Raw genomic sequence first — 26,481 nt, forward strand, 5'->3', positions numbered from 1 at the left:
GGTTGCGTCCAGATATTAGGTAGATCTGTTTTGCCTTTCTCCAATATGAATATTCTATTAGCCACTGAATGACAAAAAAATAGACTTTAGAAGGGTAGAGTTGCAAAGCCTTGGGGAGGAAAATGACTTGGGTAATGAAAATGCTACCGGGCATTTAACTAAAGCAGCTCTGGCAGGGACAATTATAATATAATTTATCACCAGAAAGCACACTAAGATGCGGAATACATAATTATTCTATCAGGAAGCTGGGAACACTGGCAAAGCTCATTTGAATTAAGAACCAAAAATGTGAGTCACAAGGAAATTATGAGGTGGCAAACGATCAGTAAAATTCAGAGGAACGCTGAAAGTCTTTCAAACTACATATGCAAATTTTGGAGTAAAGTCTATAACTAAACAAAAGGTTAAAATGCACTAAAACTTTAGCAGCAATAACAGCACCTTAGAGATGTATTTGCATCCCAAACAGAGTATTTCTTGTTTTTCTTTGGGAACGAGACCTTAAGGAAAAAATTAGTTCATTTCTGTTGAGCACCAGGAGAACACTTTCTACATGCATTCTCTCTACACTGTAGAGTGCCCTGTTCTCCACTGTAGCTCCACCCACCCCAGTCTCAGGGAATCTATGTTGTGTATCGTCTACATTAGAGTTTCTATAACTGCAACAAAAGCACCACAACCAAAGATTAAGTTGGGGCAAAAAGGTTTTATTTAGTTTACACTTGCAGATCACAGTTCATCACTGGACAGTCAGGGCTGGAATCCGGAGGCAGGAGCTACACAGAGCAAGGGATGGGTGCTGCTCACTAACTTGCTTTTACATGGCTTGCTCAGCCTGCTTTCTTATAGAAGCCAGGACCACCAGCCCAGGGATGGAACCACCCACAATAGGCTGGGCCCTCCCCCGTTGATCGCTAATTGAGAAAATGCCTTTCAGTTGGATCTCATAAAGATAATCTCTCAATTGAGGCTCTTTTTGCTCTGATGACTGCAGCTTGTATCACGCTGACACACAAAGCCAGCCAGTATAGGTATGAGGCAACATTATGGGTTTTTTGTTTGTTTGTTTGGTTGTTTTTTTGTTGTTGTTGTTGTTGTTTTTTTAATGTAGCATCCTTCCATAGTCACCTCACATTAAAATACAGTATCTGGTACGTTTAAATCATACTATATGCTTCCGACAACTTTCACTCATGTTCTTTGTTGGTGGTGGTGTCAGTTTGTTTAGCATGTTTAACTTTCTGAGACAGTCTCATGTAGCCTAGGCTGGCCTCAAATTCACTGTGCAAGTAAGGATAGCCTTGCGCACCAGTTCTCCCTGCATCAGCCTCCCTGGTGCTAGGACTGCAGGCTCCCTTGTGCTTTTGTAAAAGAATTACCAGGGACAGAGGAAAAAAGAGTAACTTTGTCCTTGAGGAAGTACCTTTTAGAAAACTCCTGAGGCAAAGAGAGCCCCTCTTCTGGGCCGCCTCCCTAAACACTAACGGGCCTGTAATGGGGATGGTCTAGCAAGGATTATTTTGCTTTTGCAACAGATGAGATGGAAATAATTTACAAGAAACAAAAGGAAAATAAGCAAGCATTTCATGAAAACAAAGATGACCTTACAACAGGATGAGGTCCAGTGTAAGGGTCTCAAGTCTACAGAGACACAATGAAGGCAGATGGGAAACTGGAAAAGACTGAGCATGTAACTGGCTGATACATAATTTCTGGTTCACTTCCTTGTATTTCATATGACGAGCAGTGATGCTTTGCAGGGGATTGGAGTTGTGTGGGCTAGCCTATGCTCAAACTCATAGATGTATTCAAACAGAAGGCGTTTGGCCCTCTCATGCACTGTTGATCAGCAGCATGCTGTTGTCTGCTGCTCCAGTTGACTCTGCCCTTCCAGATGTACACAGAGTTCCTGGTGATCAGTGCAAAGTTCTGAGCTAGACTTAAGTACTGTGTCATGAGTACTGTTCCCTGTTTCAAAACCTGACCATTCCTATATGCAATAAATGCAGGAAAGCTTGTCTGATGTTGTATTTCTGTACGTTTTGAAGGATGCATGCCTCATAAAGAATTTGCCTCCCCCTTCTCTGTCTAAAATTAAAGCTCTTTCCCAGGCCATACCTTAGTGTTTGCTTCACTTGTATAGAACAGCCAGCAGGTCTGGCTTAATGGCGTTAGCCCTTTCTCTGTTTGTGCTCTTAATTCTTTGTGCAACTCTAACATTGTTCTTTTCCCCGGCACAAGATGTCCCTATAATGGTCAGTATTGATTGTCAAATTGGGGAAACCTAGAATCACCTCAGGGACCGGCTTCTGACCATGCTTGTAAAGGGTTCTCTGGATAGGTGAATTGAGGTGGGAAGATCCACCTTCACTGTGGATGGTGCCATTCCCTGAGCTGAGGTCCTGCAGGAATGAAAAAGAGAGTGAGAGCTAAGCACACCGTTTGTCATTCTCAGCATCCTCAATGCAGATGCAGTGTGACCAGCTTCTCTGCTTCCTCCATGTGGATGCAGATGATGATGAGTGTGTGTGTGTGTGTGTGTGTGTGTAGTAGTAGTAGTAGTAGTAGTAGTAGTAGTAGTAGTATGGTAGTGTGGTGGTGTGGCGCTGTGCATATTACACTGGTCTGGAGTGGTGGTGTGGTGTGGTGTGGTGTGGTCATTTGTGATCATTTATGCCAAGTCATTTATGTGGAGACTTGAAAAAAATTGTGGAGTCAGTTATCTCATTATTCTCAGGTAAACCAGGCATGAATGGTGAGTGTTTTTTAACTACTGAGTGATTTTTCTAGCCTATTACCATTTTTTTTAAATAAAAATTACTTTATGTTTGATTTTAGAACTTGGTGATATTTGGGTACTTTGGTATTTAGGGGAAAAGTATAAGGGGATAATAAAATTACTTTTAGAGCAATCATTATTTTACTCCTATCTAAAACATCAAAAATGTCTTCCTATTTTCTTTTGTGACTTAAAATGATTTATGGCAAATGTAAGTTCGTGTGTGATTCTGTGATCTGTGAAAGAGAGAGAATAAGTGTTTGTGTAATGATCTGCTCACGCCTCCTATGTTTCCTTATTTGTGTGACTATCTAGAGGACGCTTGCTATCCCTGTGTAATATCAGGTGGCATGTTGGGTCACACAGAGTCAGCAGGCCCCCTTGTACTTTTGTGGTCCAGTGATGTTTTCCACTACAGACCTTAAAACTCAAAATTCCACTAACATAATTGTGGTGTCAACTTCTCTTTGGAATTCTGAAAAGTCAGCTTACTTTTCTCCCTTATGAGTTGTCTTAAAATACTTTTTAAAAGGATCCTTATTTTAGTTCTTTGAGCTCCAGGCTTCTCAACAGAAGGAAGAAGAAAAGCTGCCACCGTACATCACAATTTACTGGCCTTCACCACAGTGTTGTGGGGTGACACTGATATGCTCCATTCAGATGAGCAGACTGCATGTCAGGGAGATTAGCCAAAGCAGAGTGTGCTGCTGCTGAGCAGCAGGATGGTGTATGAAGAAAGATGAACTAGTTCTAGTCCTGCAAGGATTGAGCATTGTACAAGCCTTGACCCAACTCAATATCATTTGCTTAATGCTGCCCTCAAAGTGCAGGTTTTCCAGCCTTGCCAATTATTTACTTGCTGGCAAGCCTTAAACGTGCTCTGCAGATTTCAAAGACACAAATATGGAATGAGTTATCATGCTTGATAACCATCACTCATTACAGATGAGGAAACCAAATCTGAGAAGAATTAAACAAGATGATGTCTATTCCTTCTGGAGAATCAGGAGAAGAGGCAGTGTATACAGGGTTTAAAATGGAGCACTTGGAATTCAAACGACTTCTCTCTTTATTACATCACATTATTTAAACCCAATTTGAGAAAACCAATAAGGAAGAAGGTAAGAAGAAGAGAGGGACAAGTGTGTTGCTGTCCACCTGTTTGTTAATGCAGGACTTGGAGGCCAGCCTGGGCTACATGGCTGCTGGAAAGCCAAGCTGAAAGACAAGACTCTCTCTCAAAACAAATCCAAGGAGAAAAAGAGAGCAATGGGAAATTTTTGTCCCTTCGGGATTACATATCAAAATATATTTGTTACAAGGCCTTTACAGAGTACTTTCTAAGTAAACAAAAAAAATTATAATTTTCCAAGAATCAAAGGACCAGGACAGCTGCTTGGAATAGTCCCTTCTCAAGGAAGACGTGAAGTTGATGGCTGGGTAGAGAAGACAGAGAGGGTCTAGGAGAAATTGTGGAAAGGAGGGAGAATAAACTTGACCAAGATACCAAGATCCAGTGTACAACATTCTCAAAGAATTTTTAAAAAGTATATTGCAATATATTTTAATCTCTGTATAGGTAAGGAGATATATAACATCATCTCTTGGTGTCAGCCATGATCTGAAGTACCTGAGTGGATCACAGTAAGGATGGGGAGGAGGAGGAAGATGACGACTGATGAGTGAGGATGATTTTTATGATGACTGGTTCTCAAAGAGGACAAAAAAGAAGAAACTCAATTTTTGCTCACAGGACATGATGTTCCTTGGCTCCATTGTGCCATTAGCCTCTCGTGTGAAAACTCACTCAATTCACTTACAAAACAACACATATTGATTTGGTGCAGCCCTTGAAGCAACACTTCAAGACCTAGTTCATGGTTGCTTACTTCTCTTACTTCTCAACTTTTCACCATGTGCTTGACTCATCACAAAGTACCATAAACTGCAGAAGGATCGCTAAAGTCCAAACTCTGAGAGGCATACCTGACTGGATGGCATTAAGACCTTGCTGCAAAAATTAAGAATAGGCAAGTCATTTGTTCTGGTTCTTTATAGATTCAGAGCTAGAATGAAAAAAAATCATATTCTAGTAGATGGTAGCAATTAGTAATTATTAAAGTACTAATTATTACTGTAATAGGAATAACAGTTAACTTGCAAAGCCACCATCAGCGCTGATGTTCAATGCAGTTTACCCTATTACTTTAAATTGTTTTCTTCTTAAAGTAGGAAATTAAAACGGAATTGGAAAATCAGACGTTTGCTACCATTCATGGTCAGCTGCAGGCAGAGCCACAGGACACAGCCACATGAATAATGGCCTCTCAGTGCCCAGACAAGCGGGTGACTCATTTGCAGACTGGCCTGCTGAATTGAATCATAATTGCTGAAAATTTTCACAAATTTCTGCCTCATGTTGTGAATAAAAAAGAAGGAACAAATGCATGCTTAATGAGCAGCTAACACATTTGTTTTGCTAGTTTGCATGGCCTAATCTAATGTTTCAATCTTTTGATCAATAAAAGACCAAAACACCTTCCACTAACTTTTAAACATAACAAGAAAAGGAAATGGACTCAGCAAGACGTATTTTGGACAATCTGTGATCAGAAAAAAAACTAGTGCACTGTCCTTAAGTGTCCTTGTTTTTATCCTGTCTGTCCTTCCTGTTTTCTTTTATTCATTTAACAAATGCTTTCTGAGCTTTCTTAATGCCTAGGACAAGCAAGGCTATACATACGAACATGCGTACTGTGTTACCAAACCAGCTGAGGAAACTAGGGTTTTGTGTAGAAATATGGCAGTATGTGGTAGATGACATTTGGATGGTCTACACCTCCAATAATTTTGGAAAGTGGGTCCAGATGGAGAGGGCTGTCCTCTCGGGTAGGGACCAGTATTGAGTCCAGCCTTGAGTCTCCCAGGATGTGCCTTTCATTTACAGATCCTCCCCCACTTCCTTTTTTTTATTTTGTTCTTTTCATTTTACTTTTAACAAGCCAAACATTCAAATAGTGCTTTAGCAGCATTCTAAACATATGTATACTCCTATACTTTGATTACCCAAGTCTTTTGGAACACTAGTCATAAATAAATTCATTATTGGTTTTTCTCCTTGCTTGTTTGCTATTCCAGCATGCCAACAATCGTTTTCAAATTCTTCATGATTTTTTTTTTTTAGAATATTCACTGGACAGTTATGGCTTTAGAGTTTCATGTTACTCTGCATTTCCTATTTTTCATTCTTCCCTGTTGTCAGTACTTGACATTTAAATCTCTACATGTGTGTACTATGTCACCAAATACACTCTCCCTCTCTCCTCACCCACCCCTATGCTCTACTTTCCAATCAGAATTTGTGGTCCTTCTCCTTGCTATGGTCAAAGCTCTCGGTTGTACTTTTTCACCTCCTCCTCTACTGTCTATTGGAGAACTTTACACAAGGATAATTTTACTTCTTTCTCCATTGAACATGAATGCTTTCAACAGCCTTGAAGCTGTCTAAAGAAGAAGATATCCTCTCATCCCCTGCAGCCCAGACAAACTGCCAAAAGCATCTTTCATATTTATTCATCTCTATCCTTTCAATTCTAATCTCCAACCAATGTGCTAATCTGTATTGAAACTTCAGCACACCAACAAAAGAACACTCACCAAGGTCACAGTGAAAACCATGTCACACTCGGGAATACTTGGGACTATTGGTGACTTCTTTTTCTTTCATTTAATTTCTTTCTATAAAACCTTCCTTCTTGATATTGCACTACAACAACTTTTTCCTGACTTTCTTCCTACACTTGAGCACAACTTCTTGATGCTCTTTATGCACTGTCTCTCTTGCACTTATAGCATCTCTCTTCTTGCATCCTTCTTTTAGCATCCCATGACTTTAACTGTCATTCTTGTTCTTTTGTACATCCCTTAGGCATCTTCCAAGGCATCCTTCAACAACAACAAGAACAACTTCTTCTTCTCCTTCTTCTCCTTCTTCTTCTTCTTCTCCTCCTTCTCCTCCTCCTCCTCCTCCTCCTCCTCCTCCTCCTCCTTCTTCTTTTGGCTTAGTTCCTTATTTGGCCACACCTTTGCTTTAACTTAAGTGCTAGAATTGTTTTATTTGGCCGATAAAAGTTAAATAGAAACATAAAGGGCAGAAATAAAAGGAGAGAGAATCAGTACAGAAATTAAAGCAGTAAAATAAAGCGTCAGAAGAAAGAAAAGCAATAAATCTTGAGATTTACTAATTACCTGGTGACATTTGCTTTGCAGGTAGGTTTAGCTTGCCTCCTAAATAAACTGAGCTGTCAGATCAGAGACTCAGTTTCTCATCAAAGAAAAAAGAATAACAAACATTACAGTAGTTTTCAACAAGGACACATGTTTTAAGATTACAAACATTGCTCATAATGGCTTTATTAAGAAAGACTATGTCCACTGAGATGTAACAAGAATAAATTAATAAAATAAAATAAAATAAAAAAGAAAGACTATAAAAGATGGATACAAAATTAGAATATAAGAACCTAAAATTTTTGTTTTGAGATGGTAATAGTTTTACAAGATTACATAGAACTGTGGATTAGACGAAATGGCCCCAAGAAACATACTTTAAAAATAGCACCTAGATTTGGTATGAAGACATCTAGTAGATGAAAATTCAGACTGAAAAATGTTTCCTTGGGGGCTAAAAAGATAGCTCCACTGCCATTGTGTTCACCTTGCAAGCACAAAGACCTGAGATTGAACTTCCCCCAAACCTCACATTTAATAAAAGCTGTACTTGCATGTGGTTGTAGTGACAGCTTTAAAGAGGTATAGACAGGTGGTTATTCCAGCACTTGCTGTCCAGTCAGTCTAGCTGCATTCAGGAGCCTGAGGCTAGTGAAAGAACCTATCTCAAAAGCATAGGGAGTATGTTACTAAGGAATAACACACATATAAGCACATGCACACATATAAACACATGCACACATGCTTCCACGCACACTTGTGCACACACATCCACCCACAAAATCACCTGAAAACACAAAACCAGCATTAAGGAGAGAAGCCTGTGGGGCTGAAATTATTTTAAAAGTCATAAAGAAAGAAGAGAGATTTTTAAAATTTAAGTTCCTAAGGAGAAGCATGTCAAGAATAAGAACCCAGGAGGTAAATAAACTGTCACCCATGGAAACACAAAGAAAAGCAGCAGAGAAGCCATTTTCATTCAGATAACACCAGGTAAGCCAAAGAAAGGGAATGTGTCTAGACCACTCCTGAGTAAACCAAGTGGGGAGGAAAACATTTGGCAGATTCTGAGCAGTTCTAAATCTTTGTAAGGCACTAAGAAGAAATGGATGAAAAGGCCACAGTCTTTTAAGAAGTGCTATGGCTAGAGGGCATGCTAAAATAAGTCAGGAGCAGAATCGGTGGAAAACTTTATTTGTTGTTTATGCAGAAGAAAAAAAAAAAGACAACAACCTGAGAAAGTGAGGATGGTAATCACCAGAGAGAGGAAACACGAGATTAGATGATTAAATGATTGACATACTCAAGGATCAAGACACTGAAGGATCAGGGAAATACCAAGAGGAGAGAGGTGGCTTTTCCTGGACAGTGGAGGTTACATAATGGTTGGAAATAGATCAGTTGTAAAGATCTGACCAAGGTCCGTTGAGAAGTCTATTCAAGTTTATTCAAACCAGGTGAGATAATGTTTGTAGCCACTGCTGCAAAAGAGAGATAAGGGAAGTCTCAGACCACACACACACACACACACACACACACACGCAGGCATGCCCTCCTCAAGGAGTCATGTATTACACAAAGGAGGTTTTCAGCTTTCCTTTTAGAAAGTGACTAATGGTTTGCTTTACCCGAGTGATTGTTCTATCTGTTATATTCAGAAAAGCCTAAACCTAGGAAAGCAAATAGATTTAATGTCATATCAACTCAATCAATAAGAAATCTGCAGGGCCATTGGGAAGGATTATAAAACCCTTCTAGCACAGCAGGAGAGAACCTCAAGATTGATTAGTAATGTCTTACTTTGGTCCAAGCATAAGGGGTTGATATATTTGCTAACTCTGAAACCATAACTATAACTTATTGAGTTCAATTTTCTGATATACAGGTCGGAAGCAAGGCAGCATCTAGACATCCATCACAGGCTTATATGACAGTGGAAAGCCTGAAAGAACTATCCCCCTTAAAAACTGTTTATATGAAAGACTGGGACTGATGGGAGTTGAGTTTTGAAGTAGAAAAAGTAGATTCTATTCATTAATCTTTTTTTAGGTTTCAAAGTCTTTTTACCCAAGTTCATTTGAGTCTGGCTTGTGAATACACTTGAACTTTAAAGGTTAAAAAGCCAATACTAACACCCTCACCATCCCAGAATGCTTTTCTGACTCATATAAGAGAAACAAGTACTGCAGTCTAGATCAGTCTAGATTTTAATGCTCTTGGAATATTATTTTCAAGTAGGTTAAAATGGAATATAATGGTAGAGTGGAAGGAGAGTGAGAATATCTCTCTACTTAAAGGAGCCTGTACAGCAGAGGCAGAGCACACAAGGTCAACACAGGGAACATCCTTCAAAGCATCCAGCCTCATCAATAGGACCAATATCGGTCATCTATAAAGATGGCAGGGTATGTGGCTGGAGACAGTTGGCTTCTACCTTTGCTTCAACGCATAAATATTCACTGGAGAGAGAAGTTGGCTGTATGACAAAAGTAAAATAAAACAAAAATCAGGTGGCCTGTAATCTTAGTAAACATACTATAAATAGACACACGGATGTTTTAAGAATGTAAGTAACTTTCTAATGAACATTTTCCGAAGTAATTTCTATCTGTAAGAATCACATTATTGTTTTCTATATGCGCTATAAAATTCCTCTGCTATTGCGTAATGTATTGTTCATGCTAAACTGTTTTTAAAGGAAACGTGGTCTTGTCTTGATAAATATCAGAAAAGGACCAGATGTTTCCTACTGTCTAAGCCAAAGCAGTCAACAGCATGATGGAGCCTTCACTGCCACAGTCATGAACAGCCTACCACCCACAGGCTTCCTAATGCAGAGCATAGCACTTCAGAACACAGCAAAGCCTGCAATCCAAACAAAAAACAAAAGAAGACAGGAAGTGAGGGGCACCAGTCGAACACAGGTTTAATCATCCCTGACCCCAACACACATACACACAAAGGCTAGACCACGCAGTAGCCTTTTTTAATTTCTTTGTTTCTAAAATCATATAGTATCTCTACAAATTAGAATTTAAATGCTTCTCTTCTGAAAAACAAGGTTAATTTATTAGAAGGATTAAAGAGAAAAAAGTCAACTTAAGAATAGCGTATCAAGAAATCATAGCTGCTGGCCCAGTGTGCTTTGTGTTGCTGTGCTAAACACCATAGCCAGCAACAACTTGGGGCAGAAAGGGTTTATTTTAGCTTATAGCTTATAGTCTCGCATGGTGGGGATGTAGAGGCAGAAATTGAAGCAGAGGCCATTCAGAAGGATTTGTCCTCATGGCTTGCTAAACTTTCGTTTTTCATACAACCCAGGACCATATATCTACGAGTGTCACTGCCCATAGTAGGCTGGACTCTCCCACATCAGTTGTTAGTCATGAAAATACTCCACAGACGTGCTTCAAGGACAATCTGATGGTTGGGGACACCAGAGTTCATGTCAGAGGCAGTCCCCTCTCTCCCCATAAGCGTGGAAAATGAGCTGTCCATTGGCTAGATCAGATCAGGGGTCTAGGTTTACTGCATGCATTGTCCTTGGTTGGTACAACAGTTTGTGCAGGTCCCCCTGGGTCCAGATCTGCCAGCCTTGATGGTGTCTTTGTGGGGCTCCTAAGCCGTCTGGATCTAATGTTGTGTTCTCAATTGAGGTTTCTCCTTCTCAGATAACCTTAATGTGTCTGATTGACAAATAACTATCAAAGCGTCTAAGTAAGTTTCATATTAGATTAATCTGCAAGGGCTTACCATGCCCTGATTTGGTCTGTATTCTGGCCTCAGGACCACCAGGACAAGTAATGATGAGAGGAAAAAAGACAGGGTTTCTGACTGACTGGACAGTATTGTTGGCAGGCTTGGAAGTTTTAATTAGCTTCCTTGGCTATTGTTCAGCAGCACCCTACTTTCCCCCAAGACATGCATGCACAGAATAACAAGGGAGAAAATTCTAACATAGTAGGTTCAAACTGTTTTGTGTTGACCATGCAGCCTCACTATGTGGGGAAAAGATAAGCCTATTATGTGTTTTTGGAAAAGGAAGTGTATTACTGGATGGTTGGAGATATCCCTTAAAATAGAAGCATAAGTATCAGGGGCCATGGCATACCCACCCTATAAGACCCTGGAAAGAATTCCAAACCAACTGGTGAGAGAGTGTACTGAACTTGGCAGATTGAGAGTCAGAGGGAGAAAGTTGGTAGAGAGAATGGAAACAGATTCTAAGATTTCAAAGACCAGATTCAAAGACTTGTTAGTAATGAGAGAACTCAATGAATGACACAGGCAATGTTCTAAGGAGTATGAAAAGAAATAGAAGCATGAAACATATCACACTTACAGGAAGCAGTCACAGGAGAATATTCCCTCAAAGACAGGTATACATATATACATGTATATAGTATATATATTACATATGTTTACTATAATAGCATAAGACATTGCAAAATGTATTGGAGGAAAAGGGAACTAGTACAGCACTATCCAGAACCAGTGAAGACTTCCTTTCAGTTCTGTCACTCACCTATCTAGAGATCTTTTCCACTGGACTGTGAGGTCAAAGGAAGTAGATGTGTTTTTAATCATCTTGCGATCATTGATAATTTAGCATTTCTGATTCACATTCAGTATATTTTAACTTGCAGAATGGAGAGTAGATATATGGAGAAGCAGGAGACATGGGACATAATAAACAGATTCTGTGGAAGAGCTGTTGTAAAATTTATCAGAGACAATCTCTTAGCCATGAACTGATCTCAAAAGAAGCAAAGATGAGGACAGGATGCAACAAAGGCTGGCAGTCCAAGAAGTGAAATACCGCTTAATGCCATAGAACAAATGCCAGCAATCAGAAGGGAATTGGTGTCAAGGACTTGCTATTGAAGAAGAAGCAGTATCCAGAGAAAAACTCCAGGATACAAAGCTGAGATGAAGGCTTAGGAAACAAAGCCAAGGTGAGGCAATCTTAGTGGTATAGAGTTCTAGAGAGAAAAAATTAGTGTATCACTTATAAGGTTTTTTATTTTTATTTTTTTAAACATATGTTCATTTTAAAAATCACTTTATGATCTGATGCCGTGCCCCTCCCTCCTCTCTTCTCAGTCCTACCCTCATACAGCCCTCCCACAATTCCCCTCTCTCCACCCTGGCACATCAAGTCACAGTAGGGTTAAGTGCATCCTTTCCCACTGAGGCCAGGCAAGACAGCCCAGCTAGGGGAAAGGGATCCAAAGGCAGACAACAGAGTCAGAGACAGTCCCTACTCCCATTGTTACGTGACCCACATGTTGACCAACCTGCTCATCTGTTACACATGTGTAGGAGGTCTAGGTCCAGTTCATGCTTGCTCTTTGGTTGATGGTGTCCCCATGGACCCATGTTAGTTTACTCTGGAGGTCTTTTTGTGTTGTTTGGTATCCTTGACCTCTCCAGATCCCTTTATCCTTCCTCCCACTCTTCCACAAAACTACCCAAGCTCCTCCTGTTGTTTGGCTGTGGGCCTCTGCATCCGTTTCCATCAGCTGCTGGATGACACCTCTCAGAAGACAGTTATGCTAGGCACCTATCTGCAAGCAAAGCAGAGCATCATTAATAGTGTCAGGGGTTGACTCTCTCTCATGAAGTGGGTCTCAAGTTGGGCCAGTCATTGATTTGCCATTCCCTCAATATTTGCCCCAGCTTAATTCCTACACTTCTTTTAGACAAGACAAATTTTAGGTCGAAGGTTTTTATGGGTGGGTTGGTGTCCCCTTCCCACCATTGGAAGTCCCATCTGGCTACAGGAGTCAGTGACTTCAGGCTCTTTACCCCCTGCTGCTAGGAGTCTCAGCCAAGGCTACCCCCATAGCCTCTCAGGATCCTCCCCTCTTCCAAAGATGCCCCCTCACCAATTATTCTCTCTCCCAGTCCTCTCCCCTCTCTCCACACCTGATCTCCACCCCATTACCCTCCCCACCGCCTCTCACACCCAGTTCCCTCCCTCCGTCTACTTCAGAGGACTGCTTTATTTCCTCTTCTGAGTGAGACTCAAGCATCCTCCCTTGGGCCCTCCTTGACTTCTTTGGGTCTATGGATTGTAGCATAGTTATCCTGTACATTATGGCTAATATCCTCTTATAAGTGAGCATATATCAGGTATGTCTTTCTGGGTTTATGTTACCTCACTCAGGATGACTTTTTCTAGTTCCATATATTTGCCTAAAAATTGCATGATAACTTTGTTTTTACTAGCTGAGTAGTGGAGTTCCAGTGAAATATAAAAGTAGAGACATAAATTATCTTAAAAGAAGGGGATATATATAATTGAATGCAGATATTCATTCTAGATAAATATATAATATTAGATTTCCTAACAGTTTGTCTGATCCAGGCTTCTTGGGGAGATACATTTGTAGCACTGAAAGATTTAAGGAAAAATAAAGATGGTTTATTGAAGAAAATAAATTATTATTAAAAACAACAGTAATAAGTATGTAAGAAAGGCTGAGAAGTTCATATTAAGGAAGAGTTGTCTCCAAAAAAATGGCTTCACGGATTTAGATGAATAGAGAAGTCAAAAAGTTACTTCAGATAATTGATTTACATTAGAAATAAACTCTAATTGGGAGGTTAAACAGTACAAAATAGAGGATGGGAAGAGAAACTCATATCAGGAATGGTTAGCAGGGCTTGGAAGACAGTAAATACAAGATGGAGACATCTCATATTCAGTCTGCTTTATATATTCTTTTTTCTTATAAGCTCCTTTTCATCAAAATCAGGGAAACTATCTATGACATATAGAAACTCCTTGTGCAAATAGGATTGGGAAATCAAGGATGAACCACAGGAGAACAGACATGAGAGGTAAGATGTAAGTGGGTAGAGGGTTGATGTGAATAAAATTCTGAACAAGAAGGGAACTAGGAATGTCAATCTCACTGTGAATGACTTCAGTGTGATGTAAGTATTATGTTAAAATGGCTTGAACACCTCATGGGGATGGTGTGGTACAAAATAAATAAATAAATAAATAAATAAATAAATAAATAAATAAATAAATAGGGAGAGACTTGGAGAAGTAGAAAAACTTGTATAAGAGAAAGAAAAAAATGGAGACTTAGAATTAGCAAGCTTAATCTAAGAAGTTTAAGACAGGCCAGTGCTGGCAGTGCTAGACAGGAAGGGAAGATGAAAGAAACCAAGTGCATCTGTACAGAGGAATAAAAGAACACTAATTCCATTTTGATATTTGTGTTAATAATTTAAGCAAGATGAGGTTATCGTCATACTCAATATTCTGCCCAAGGTGCTGCTCCCTCTGGAAAGGGGTCAGGGTCTAGGCCTGCAATCTCTTTGACCTTCTGGCTCTGATGATTGATAAAGAAAAGTCATGCTTTAAATAAATCATCCAGGAGCACAAGGGGTCAGGCCCCTGACAATTGTCAGGCTTGGAATAAGAGAGAAATGCATCATTAATCAGTCTACAGAGATGGCATGGGAATGGGACAAGGCAATGACCTCCCACCCTGGGTGACTCCTTGTATTCCCACAATCCCCTATCATGCAATCTCCCAAACTCCTTAGTGCCCTTCCTCCCACAGTTTTAAAGAAGATTCTATCATGGACCATAGCACACAGAGTACAAACTGGCTTTGAGGAATTCAAATGGTTAAAATGTTAGAAAGAAAGGATACTGACTGCACCATTAACCAGGGAAATCAAATTTAAAACCTCAAAGGGCTCTTAAATAACTAAAAATGGAGAAGTGAGGTCAAAATATTTTCAAAAGACATTAAATACATAAATATTACAACATTAAGGATAAAAGATTTTTACAACTATATTCTCAAGGACTTACCCACCCAATGCCAAAACATTATCTATATCATAGAATCCACTTCAGATTTCCTTCTCAGTCATATTACAATGTAACTACAATCTTTATTTGTGGCAGCCCAGATGTCACACTCAAAAGTTAGTCATTTTTTGCCATCTTTTGACCAACTCTAAAAATACTAGCAGTTTGATGCTTTCTGGTAATACACCGTGATGGAGTAATGAGAAGGACACAGCTAGTACTGTAGTTACTTATTTACTTGAGTTAATAAGATAGAAAAATTAAAGGTTAAATTGTAAAAGGATTGTCCCCTTATATAGGAGGCAAGAGATCTGCCCTGAGCAGGAATAAGGCCTACCTGGCACACACATGCATAGAAGAGAGCCTTTCATGGAAAGTCGGCCTGAGACCTGCCTGGCCATGCCCAGGCATGCCCAGAGTCTGACTGCCCAGAGACTAGTGACCTCAAGATAGGAACCAAGGAGGAGGAGTCACAGCAGCAGCTCAAAGTTTGGGAGCCAATGGGACACTGGGGGCGGGGGCAGGGGAGCAGCGGGAATAAAGGAATGTCCTATTTCCGCAATAAATTAGTCTGCTTTTGCCTCTTGCCTGACTCCCAGAGTCTGTGTGGTTGAGTCTGTGTCAGCTCACCACTGCCCCAAGGGTCCTGGGCCTGGGTCCCAGCAACACCCTTAGACTTTCAAGTTGACCTGGGATAAGTAGCAAGGAAGAGCAGAAATCTCTGAGCTAAGCATGGGAATGCTCAGTAAAGAAGCAGGGGTGGGCAGTGTTCACAGGTGAAGGCCAAAACTCAACAGCTCACTCGTAAAATGAAGTGTGCAGAGAAACAACATTCTCTGGCTGTTATGACAGGAAATTTTGGTGGAAAGGAATGGTTGAGAAGAGGGTCAGACTGGCCACTGAAGAATGAGACAGAGATTTAGGCAGTGTGGAGAAAACACTAAGCTATGGACTTCGAATCCTCTCTAGTCCTGAGCACAGCTGCTTTGGTTTCCCTTCCAGTGCCTGAAATGTAATATCCAACAAAAGCAATTTAAGAGTGAAGAACTTCTCTTTTATTAGAAGAGAAAGTGGGGAAGAGCCTTGAACTCATTGGCACAGGAGACAAATTTCTGAACAGAACAGCTCAGGCTCTAAGATGAACAATTAAAGAATGAGACCCTTTGATACTGAAAAGTCTCTGTAAAGCCAGGGACACTATCAATAAAACAAAATGACAGTCTACAGATTGGGAAATGATCTTCACCAACCCTGTATCTGACAAAGGGATACACACACACACACACACACACACACACACACACACACACACACACACGCCAGGATCAGCAAACAACCTAGTTGTCCCTCAACTGAAGAATAGACAAAGAAACTGTGGTACATCTACATAATGGAAGACTACTCAGCTATCAAAAATAAAGAAATTATGAAATTTGCAGACAAATGGATAGAACTAGAAAATATCATCTCAACTGAGATAACCCAGAACTAGAAAGAAACACATGGTATGTACTCACATATAAGTGGATATTAGCCATATGGTTCAGGATAAATATACTACGATCATACACCCAAAGAATATAAGTTAAAAAGGAGGATCCAAGGGAGGATCTTACTTAAATCCCACTCAGAATGGGAAATAGAATAGACAGAGGTAATGGTGGAAGAGAGGGAACAAGGTAGGAGAGGGAATCCAGAGAGGCATGAGGGTAGAGATCAGGCCCGGGGAGAACGGGAGCAGTAAGCCAAAAAACCTGTAGAGAAAAGAGGAAGTGCGAGTGGGGAGAGGGAAGACCTAAGTCAGAGTAGGCTCCTGAGAGGACATGAGGGGGGTTCTAGCAAATACTCCTAGTAGCAGGAGCTGTAGAGTCTGAAGAGGGAACTCCCTAACAAGACGAGACTCCTAGTAGAGGGAGGGGAACACCAACCCACTCACAAAAACTTCAAAGCAAAACTTACCCTGCCTACAAGATGTGCAGGGATAACGTACAGCAGATAGAGCGGAGATTGAGGGAATGTCCAACCAATGCCTGGCTCAAACTAAGGCCTACCCCATGGGAGAAGCCCAACCCCTGACACTAGGCTTGCAGACAGGAACCTAGCAGAGTTTTCCTCTGAGTAGCTCTACACAGCAGCAGATCGAAACAGATGCCGAGACTCACAGCCAAACATTGGGCAGTGCATAGGGAGTCTTGTGCAAAAGTTGGGGGAAGGAGAAAAGAACCTGGAAGTGACAGGAGCTTCATAAGAAGACCATCAGAGCCAACTAACCAGAGCCAAAAGGTCTCATGGAGACTGAAGCACCAATTTGACAGGACCTAGTCCCCCGCTTCACAGGGCTAATGGGCAGCTCAGATTTCATGTGGATCCCCTAGTAAGGGGAGCAGGTACTGTCTCTGACATGGACTCAGTTAGCTGTTTTTTGATCACTTCAACCTGAAGGACTGCCCTGCCAGGCCACAGGGGAAGAGGACACACCCAGTCCAGATGTGACTAAATGAGCTGGGATGGATGGGAAGGAGGGGTCTCCCTTTTTTGAGGGATAGGGTGGGGGGAGAAGGAGGGAGGGTGGGACTGAGAGGTTAGGAGGGATGGGGAGAAGAGCATGATGAAAAGTGAATTTAGAGTCCTCCCCTCTCTCCCACTTTCCTGGTAAGTGAAGACTTTCATGGGACATGCCCCTTGGGCTAGTGTCCAGATATAAGTGAGTATACACCATTTGACTCTTTTTGCTTCTGAGTTAACGCACTCATTATGATCATTTCTAGTTCAATCCATTTGCCCCATATTTGACCACATCCCCTGGATGGGGAGGTCTGGTGGCACTCAAAGGAAGGATAGCAGGCTACCAGGAAGAGACTTTATACCTATGAGCATACACAGGGGGAAGAAGTCCCCCTCATTCACAGTCATAGGGGAAGGGAGTAAGGGGAAAATCAGAGGGAGGGAGGAATGCGAGGATACAAGGGATGGGAAAACAATTGAGATGTAATACGAATAAATTAATAAAATATATTAAAAAAGAAAAGTAATTTTTTTAAAAAAGTGAAGAATTATTCTGCTGCTCAGATCAAGGGCACAGTCCATTATGACAGGGACCTAAGCAGCTGGTCTTCCGCAGTCCAGAAGCAGAGTGGTTGATGCCTGTGCTTAGCTAGCTCTTTCTTTCTACAGTCCCAGATCCAAGCCCAGGAGATGGTGCCACCTACAGTGGATTGGTCTACCCACCTCTATTAACCTAGCCATGATAATCTCTGAGCAGTATGCCCAGAAGCCCATCTCTTAAATGACCCTAGTGTTCATCAAGTTGACAACAAAGATTAACAGTGAAACAGCAACTATCCAAACTAATGGCCCATAGCAATCAATACCTGGCCAACTAGAAAAGGCCACAGGCACACTTCCTCTTAAGGTAGAAGATTCAGACCGCTATTATTATTATTATTATTATTATTAGTAGTAGTAGTAGTAGTAGTAGTAGTAGTAGTAGTAGTAATATATATATATATATATATATATATATATATATATATATATATATATATATGGTAGATTATCTTATGAGTGCATTTTGGGAGTGAGTATATACACAATATATCATACATTGTATTTCAGAAAGTCATCTGACTCCTCAAACTCACATCTATCCAAGGATAGTATAGTCAAGGAGTCTGGATTTAAGAAAAAATACATTTGAAGAACAGCATGCCCACTGAGGATCTTACTGAAACACTGGGACATTGTGTCAGAAGGAAAGAACTGCATTTGAATTTTGAAGTACCAAATAGATTTATGATGTGAGAAAGCATGAACTCTAATGCTTAATTTTTTCATTCCTAAAGCAGAAACAAACTAGAAGGAACCTTACTCTTATTGTACTTTCTTCTTGGTGTCAGATGAATGTGACTTTGCAATGAAATAAAAATATAACAAGTAAAAACCACATCATTATACATTCCCTATTGCTTATGTCTTATTCATCCCTAAGAATCCTGCTATTTCTAGATAAAGCAAATGAGTAGCAAGGAAATGTGTTCTTCCCCCAACCCCATTAAATGTCAATCTCTTTATGTCTAACACATAATCAAGACTTTTAAAAAGGAAAATAAGTATTTTCAAGCAAAAGAGAGGTTTCATATAGAAAATTTAAACAATATAAAGAATTCTGTAGTCAAATCTACCCTTTGATTTCAGATTGAAGTCAATGATAAATGATACTTACCAAAATTATATTTGTACTGACTTTTTTCATTGTTTTCTTATTTCCAGACTTAGTATTCCAAATATCCTTAGCCAAAATATCCATGCTTTCTGTACAACGTGTCATGCTTATAAAGAACACATAATAAGTTCTATGTAAGAAAATCCCAACCAACTGTCCATTCACAGAAACTGGGCCTTAACTCAGTTCTTAGGAAATACAGGACATATAGATTAGTCTAATCAATTTGAGTAATATTGAAAGTGATGATGGAAATGAGGAATGAGACTAAGACAAAGCAGGACAGGTGAAGATGAGATACAAAAGAGGAGCAGAAAGATGAGGAAACAACACAAAACAAATGAAGAAAACCTGTGATCTCAGTCATGTGGAAGACCTATAATGCTTTTCACCTATACTTGAAATCTCTTCTTTGCTGATTAATATAACCTCTTTATAAAGACTTTGTCGTGTACAAAAGACCTAATAATGTAACTGTTTGTCACATTATCTATATGAACAACCCTGTGAAGTGAAAGAAATTAAATTGACCCACTTCAAGAGTGAACTATTATAATTGAAAATAATACAATTGGTGAATTATAGAAGACTTCATGTTGAATCAAACCCCTGAATATGGATCTTTGCTCCGTCATTTTAAACCCATACCCAGGAAAGTTGACTTAAGTTTTTCCGGCCTCAGTTTTGTCATTATAAAAGGAGGATAATCCTTGCACAAATTGTATATGGACTTTGTGAGGCTAAAGTAAGTTAATGTGGACTGGGCTCTGGGCACTCAGTGGGATCCGCTGGGCAAATGTTGGGAAGCAGAACGAAGAGCCACAGACGCAGGAAGAAACCTTTAAACATGGAGAAGACAAGCCCCGTTTCTCATTGTGGCTTTGCCATTAATTTGCTGCGTGACCTTTATAAAGGTCACCATCTCCTGGTTTCCTCCTTTATTGTAGAAGTTTGAGTGTACACAGTCTGCAAGACTGACTTTGCTTCTGGTGCCAATTACAAGTTCAGCATTCTCTCATGGCACCCTTAGAGTTCCAAATTCACAGGACTCACAACGCAGTGAAAGTTCATAGACTTGCAGCTACAGTTTATTAAAACTAAAGAATACCAAAAAGAAGTTGCCGAGCAAAGTGGTGCCTGGGTCAGAGTCCAAGAAACATCTAAACACTAGCTTTCACCTGTTCTATCCCAGGGAAAAGGTGAACAGCCTCCTTTCTCAGAAGCAAAGTGTTACAGTGTACATGAAGTGTACATTTCCTAAGTCAGCTTCCAAGTCAATGGAGATGCCTAAGCTGTAATGCTTTAAGCTCAAGACATGTGTCTCCAAACTTGTAACTATATTAGGAAGTACTTTTCCTTTTGACATAGCCTTTCAGCTACAGCAGAATATGGGGGCCGTGAAATCGTTGATGAACCTTAAGTTTGAGTTTAACGAGAGCAAATGTTATTTCTGGACAGACATAAGCCAAGTCTTTTTGTTCAGACATACTAACAAAGACCTCCTTGGAATCGAAATCTGCATCAATTAGCAGAAGAATTCATATGTGAGCAAATACAGAAAATGGGGAGTACAAATGTGGTCAGCTTGAATTCAGTGGGAATGTCTCTGCTACTGTGTGTGAAGAAAGACATAGAAAGCAATCCAGGTTGCCATAGAGGTCAAACTAGCGGGGAATGAAGACAGAGGAGCCTGGCATATTGGCTTCCAAACTATTGGTTAAAATTTGCCTACCATGACCGTTAGTTGTGTGACCAGTGGCGGGGAAAGAAATAGAAGTTATGGACTTCCTCTGATCGCTCTATTAAAGATGAATCCCTGTGCGTGAAGAGATGACCACAATACAGGGGTATTTTTTTGTTTGTTTGTTTGTTTTTTCAACTTTAGAACATTCCAGAAGGACATAATCAGATCCTCTAGTTTTCTGCTTCCTCGAAATTAATAAGCCTAACAATCATGTAAAGTTGATTTTCGAGAGGCCACTCATTTTCTCATATACACATAATAAGCACTTATAAACTAATTTGCTACAAAGCACTGACTCCTCAGTTGGGCCCATAAGATAACAAAAAGCAGAGTAAAGTTTGCATCTAAACCATGAATTCGTATTTGTTTACTTTACTTTGCAGTCACCTGCTTACCCCCCCGCACATATGAGTATTAATCATTGAAGAAATATCCACCCGGAAACTGTTGATACTTAGCCTATATCCTTTCTTTTTGTGGTAGAAGATAAAATGATGAGAGTAACCAAGACATCATACTGTCAACTCTACAATGTCTTCCTCCAGAACCGCTATCCCCCAACACACATATAAAGCACCCCAAAGTTCTACAGTCACAATCCTTAACTTGCAGCCACTTCCATTTCAGGAGCAGTAGCACAACACAGAACAGACCACACCTAGCCAAGGACAATTGTCCAGGAAGAGAGGCTGCACTTTGAATGATTAAAGTCAATTTCTCTTCTCCAGCAGTAATGACTGCTGGTTGATCAGCTCTCAAAACCAGAACTGAGACAGCAAGCATACTTGACAAGGACTGAATTATTATTTTTAATCTCTTGCTCATTGCCCCAAATCCTCCTCTTAAACTTATTGCTAATGTTTATAACTCAAACGGACTTGATGCCACTTAGTTCTCTTTATTGCTTTCTCTTTCCAGGATGCACATTGATTAAACTTCTTTTCTCTGATTTCACCAGTACTTACTGTTGTGCTTGCCATACTGGGCGTAAGTGGCCATATCTAGTCTGTAGGTGCTGCTAGAGTCAGGATGTTTGCCCTTTACTCTGATAATAGGTTTAATTCTGTTTTGTCACATGTTGATATCAAGCTTTACCCTATTGTTAGTTCTTTATACTGGACAGAACAGTGCAGTGTCTTTCACTAGATGACTCCATTTCTTAGTTTTGAATTTAAATATAATTATATCATTTTCTCTTTCCTTTCTTCCCTCAACCTTTCCCTTGTATTTTCTCCCCTTTTTTTCTTTCAAATTCATGATCTCATATTTCTTTAATTATTGTTATAAACAAGACCTGAACAAGGGCCACACTAATAGACACGTTAAATAAAGAGAAATCTCATGGGGCCTCAACCGTGCAGGGAGAACTATTTTACAATCAGCATTTTGACAATACAGAGGCATTTTCACAGATACACAACGCCTGTCCAGCATCACCCATGATGCATAGACTTGACAAATAACTTGTTCCTAAAAGTTAAAAGTGTCATACTATAAATGTATCTATTTCTACATGGACCCCTGGATGTATTAAAATCATAGCATGAAAATCAGGCACAAGAATTCATAAAAACAGATCACACCAGGGAAAGAGTGATCCGAACCCTACAAAGAGGAAGAAACCTAACACTGCGGCTACAGTCTTTTGTCATCTTACATAACTCAGTGTATATGCCAAGGGACAGACAGGCACAGAACTCCTGACTGTCCCAAAAGACTCAGCTCTGTTTGTTCCACGTTAACGATGTGGCCTATTCAAATTGCAGGCCACCCATTTGTCCATTTGGGTTAGATTCTACACTTTACCTCTGCTGCCTCCATGATCCTAAGCCTCCTTTACATAGCTTGATTCACCCCTGAGACTGGGCTCAATAATATTCTATATCTAACCCATGCAGAGATTGTATGTCTTCATCTGCCTTTTGCCTCTGTTTTCAGTGTAAGCCTCTTTAAACCCCTTTACCTCTATATGGCCTTTAAAAGCCTGTTATGAAAATGATGTAACTTACAAATATACATATATTGATATTTCTGTGTGATATTGCGCTCTGACAGTCAGTATTAGTCGTTAAGACTGGAATAAGAGAAGCCGTGTTTGCCAACTGCCAGCTATCAAGGGAAATCTGGAAATCTTTGGCAAATTTCACCCAAGCAAGCCAATATAGCTTGTGAATTTAACCTTATTCAATAAATTCTGACATTTTGGAAAGGCAACATATGAATGCCTACATTTCTGACAAAGCACACTTACAACACCACATGAGGTATGAGGATTGATAAGTTCTAAAACTCAAATTTGTATTGCGCCTTCTCTCACACCACCGCTGAAGCCCTCCTTTTCCTTATGTTTCGTTGTATTCATTTTACTGTTTTGATCTTGTCCCCGTGTTTTCTTTTCATCGTCAAACCTCATGAATTATCCAGATACAGTTTTTTTTGTCCCACACATTCCCTGGGTTTATTTTGATTGGCTTCCACAGACCAGGAGTGCACCTGTAACCCTTGGCCTTTAGGCAGACTGATTGCAAAATGGCTTTAGCTTGCTACCACCCCTCGAGTCTGTGCCTCTTATCATGTGTCTCTGCAGCTTTCCCTCTCTAGAAGGAGCGTCTCTTTTCATTCTTCTGGAATCTGATGTATTCTAATGTGTTGCATTGGAGAACTTAGTACAGGGTAAGTGATGGTGTCCAGTTCTTTTCCTAGTTCTTAGCTACATTTTACCTTCTGATCTCTCAGTCTTAGAAGCCCAGGGAAGCCTGTGGGAACATAAATGTCATCTGACCTAGTCACCTGCCTTGCCTCAGTCAACTTCTAGCCAATATCCAATAATCAGCAATCTCCATCTCATCCAATAGCTTAACACAGATGTCCCAGTAAAACCAGCCAAAACCAACAGAGACAGAGCCAGAGAAGCTACTGGTGTGATTGCAAGCAATACTAAGTATCCTGTTTTAAGTCACAGTTGAAATAGTCTTTTACCCACAGTAGCTAAAAAGGTACTTCAAAAATGTACAATTAGTGGTGGCACACTCAATTAAGTAAGTGATTATTTCTGTTTTTATATAAATTGGATGAAATGGCTTCTTAGTTTGCCAATCTATATTCAATAAATTAACATTTCTTTTTAGTTTAATGCACATTTTTCTCCTTTGCTTAAGCAACTTACTGTCTCTTTCATGAACTATTACCAGAAAAAGTCAAGAATGTCCTAGTCTAATAATTTATTTATTATTCCTCCCAAGCACAATCTACAATAAAATTAGTTTAGTATTTGATAAATGTCACTGTCATTTGTTGCAACTGTCTGTTCTGAGAGCATGTGAACAATGCTTCATGAACTCGATGACAAAGTGTTATATTTATAGACTTTTCACTCATTATTCATTTGTTAAATGAAATTTAAGTGAATGGCTTTAAGTTTTTTTTTTTAACTTTGTTCTTCACTTATGTTGGTTACTTGTCTAGTTCTATGACAATAGCAACTTTAAAAAGGAAGGGTTTGTTTTGGCTCCCAGGTCCAAGAGTGGTATGCATCCTGTCAGAGAGCTGTGGCAGCTACACGCTGGTCGCATCCCTTCGTAGTCAGGAAGCAGAGGGCCGTGATGCTCACTAGCTCCTCTCTTCTCCTTTTTATTCAGTCTGGGATGCTACCTCAGGGAATGCTACAGCCAACACCTAGCGTAGGTCTTCCTGTAACATTATGCCGGACAATTTTCACACAGATCCCCACAGATCTGTTTCCATAGTAATTCTAAACCTCATTAATTTGACAGTTAAAATTAACCATTACACTACCATGCTGAAACACCTGAATATTAAAACGTATGAATTCATTGGCTCACATTTACAATCTTATTCCAAGTGTGTGTGTGTGTGTGTGTGTGTGTGTGCGCGTGCGTATGCGGCAGAAATTAACATGAAATTCTTTTTTACATTTATGAAAAGAAGAACACAGAAAATCAGGTCTGGAGACTGGTAATTAGAGAGCAAGCCATCCCTGATAGGAAGCTCTGCATCAGTACAAAACCCCGTCGCCAAAGGAAGCATTTAAACAAGAGTGGATCTGAAGCATCTCTGAAGCAGGCATTGAACTACAGCAGATATCAGAATTTTCTCAGTATATTTACAGTGTTGAATATACATTTAAATATTTCTCTCTTTTTGGATTGAGATACATGTAAGTTTTGTGCTATTTGAAAATACTCAATGAAACAAGACCAAACTTCTTCTTCTTATTTTTCCTACACAGTATTAGATCTGTGAAAGTTTAGGTGTTTTGTCATTGCTATGAAATCACTGATATATACTTACATGTACTCTGATTACTTCTGAAGAAATTTGATGCTGCTTACTGATAAATAGCTATGAGCATTAGTCTGTGGGTGTTTTATAGGGCTTAACATTTCTAGTTACAGTCCAGGGCATTAGACTCATTCATTCCCGAATGAAGACTATAAAATCTATCACTTGGCATCTGTCTGTCTCAGACTGCTATAGGACTAGGCTGAAGTGAGCCACGCTAAAGCCCATAGTTACTTTGGTGAAGCAAAATCAAGTTTTTGCAGAAGAGATTTTGTGGCACTTGTAAACAGCTCCCTAGAGGTGGCTAAATACCCCTTAATAATTGGCCATTTTCAAGAAAATCACTATAGGCAATCTACATAATTCATGTAGCTTTCGTCAGATAACGTCTGGTGTTAACATAAGAGATTATACTACTCAACAAGTGAGCAAAAGCTATTTGATGTATAATTAGAATTCATCACTGTCAAAGTAATTTAGAGTTGTGATTTTTTATGAAAGCCAAATTCATACAATTGACACAGCTAAAATTACTATAATTGTATTAGACTGTGATTACAGACACCCAATGAGCCGACCAACCAAGAGCACTAAAATGAGGTCCTTTAAAACGTTACAGCAAACATCAAGGTCAAGCTTTTCTAGGCTGTAGTAACCGGTTTTAACTATGCTGGAAGACAGAGCAGAAGGTCAGTTATCTTACAGTTCTGTTCATGCCTCAACTGTGTTGGCTCCTGCAAGGAAAACAATCTTGCAAAGTGTCTACAGAATAGGTTGCTGCTTCTAATTGCTACATGACTAAGCAAAGTATGCATCATATCCCACAAAATACTTTCAAGAACTAAATGAAATATTCAGTGTAATAAAATTATTATAATTCTGAGGGAAAAAAATTACTTATATGGATAAGGTAACATGCTCATCATTCAAAATACCCCAAACTACTTTCTGACTTAACTTGTTTTAGACAACATAGTTTCTTGTAGTCTCATAGTATGGGCAGTAGAGGTTACCTCTGACATGGACTCTGGTGCCCAGTCATTGGTCACTTCCCCCTGGTGGGGCGGCCTTCCCAGAGCGCAGAGAGAGAGAGGATGCAGGCAGTCCAGATGAGACTTGATAAGCTGAGGTCAGACAATAGAGGAGGAGGCCTCCCCTTTTCTGAGGACTAGAGGAGGCAAGAGAGGGGAGAGGATAAAGGAGAGAGGGTGTGACAGGAAGAGAAGAGTGGGAAGGGGCTACAATCGGGATGTAAAGTAAATGAATTAAAACAAACAAACAAACAGACAGAAAGGCCTACCCAGTATGAAAAAGAAGAGAAAAGTTAAAGGTAATAGGTTAAAACTGTAGTGGATACCAGC

The 26,481-nt window shown here is 39.9% G+C and overlaps 1 long non-coding RNA gene across 1 annotated transcript in view; it reads right to left on the reverse strand.

Moving 5' to 3' along the window:
* Positions 1–15,252, reverse strand: part of LOC311599465 — a 42,326-nt gene extending 27,074 nt beyond the window's left edge. The window contains exons 1-2 of the long non-coding RNA XR_014779903.1: positions 15,190–15,252; positions 12,310–12,579 (exon numbers count right to left, since the gene is read on the reverse strand). This is a non-coding gene — a long non-coding RNA (uncharacterized lncRNA). The remainder of the gene's footprint in view (positions 1–12,309; positions 12,580–15,189) is intronic.
* Between the last annotated feature and the right edge of the window lie 11,229 nt (positions 15,253–26,481).

Source organism: Acomys minous (assembly GCF_964271855.1).
Source record: "Acomys minous genome assembly, chromosome: 6".
Lineage (NCBI taxonomy): Eukaryota > Metazoa > Chordata > Mammalia > Rodentia > Muridae > Acomys > Acomys minous.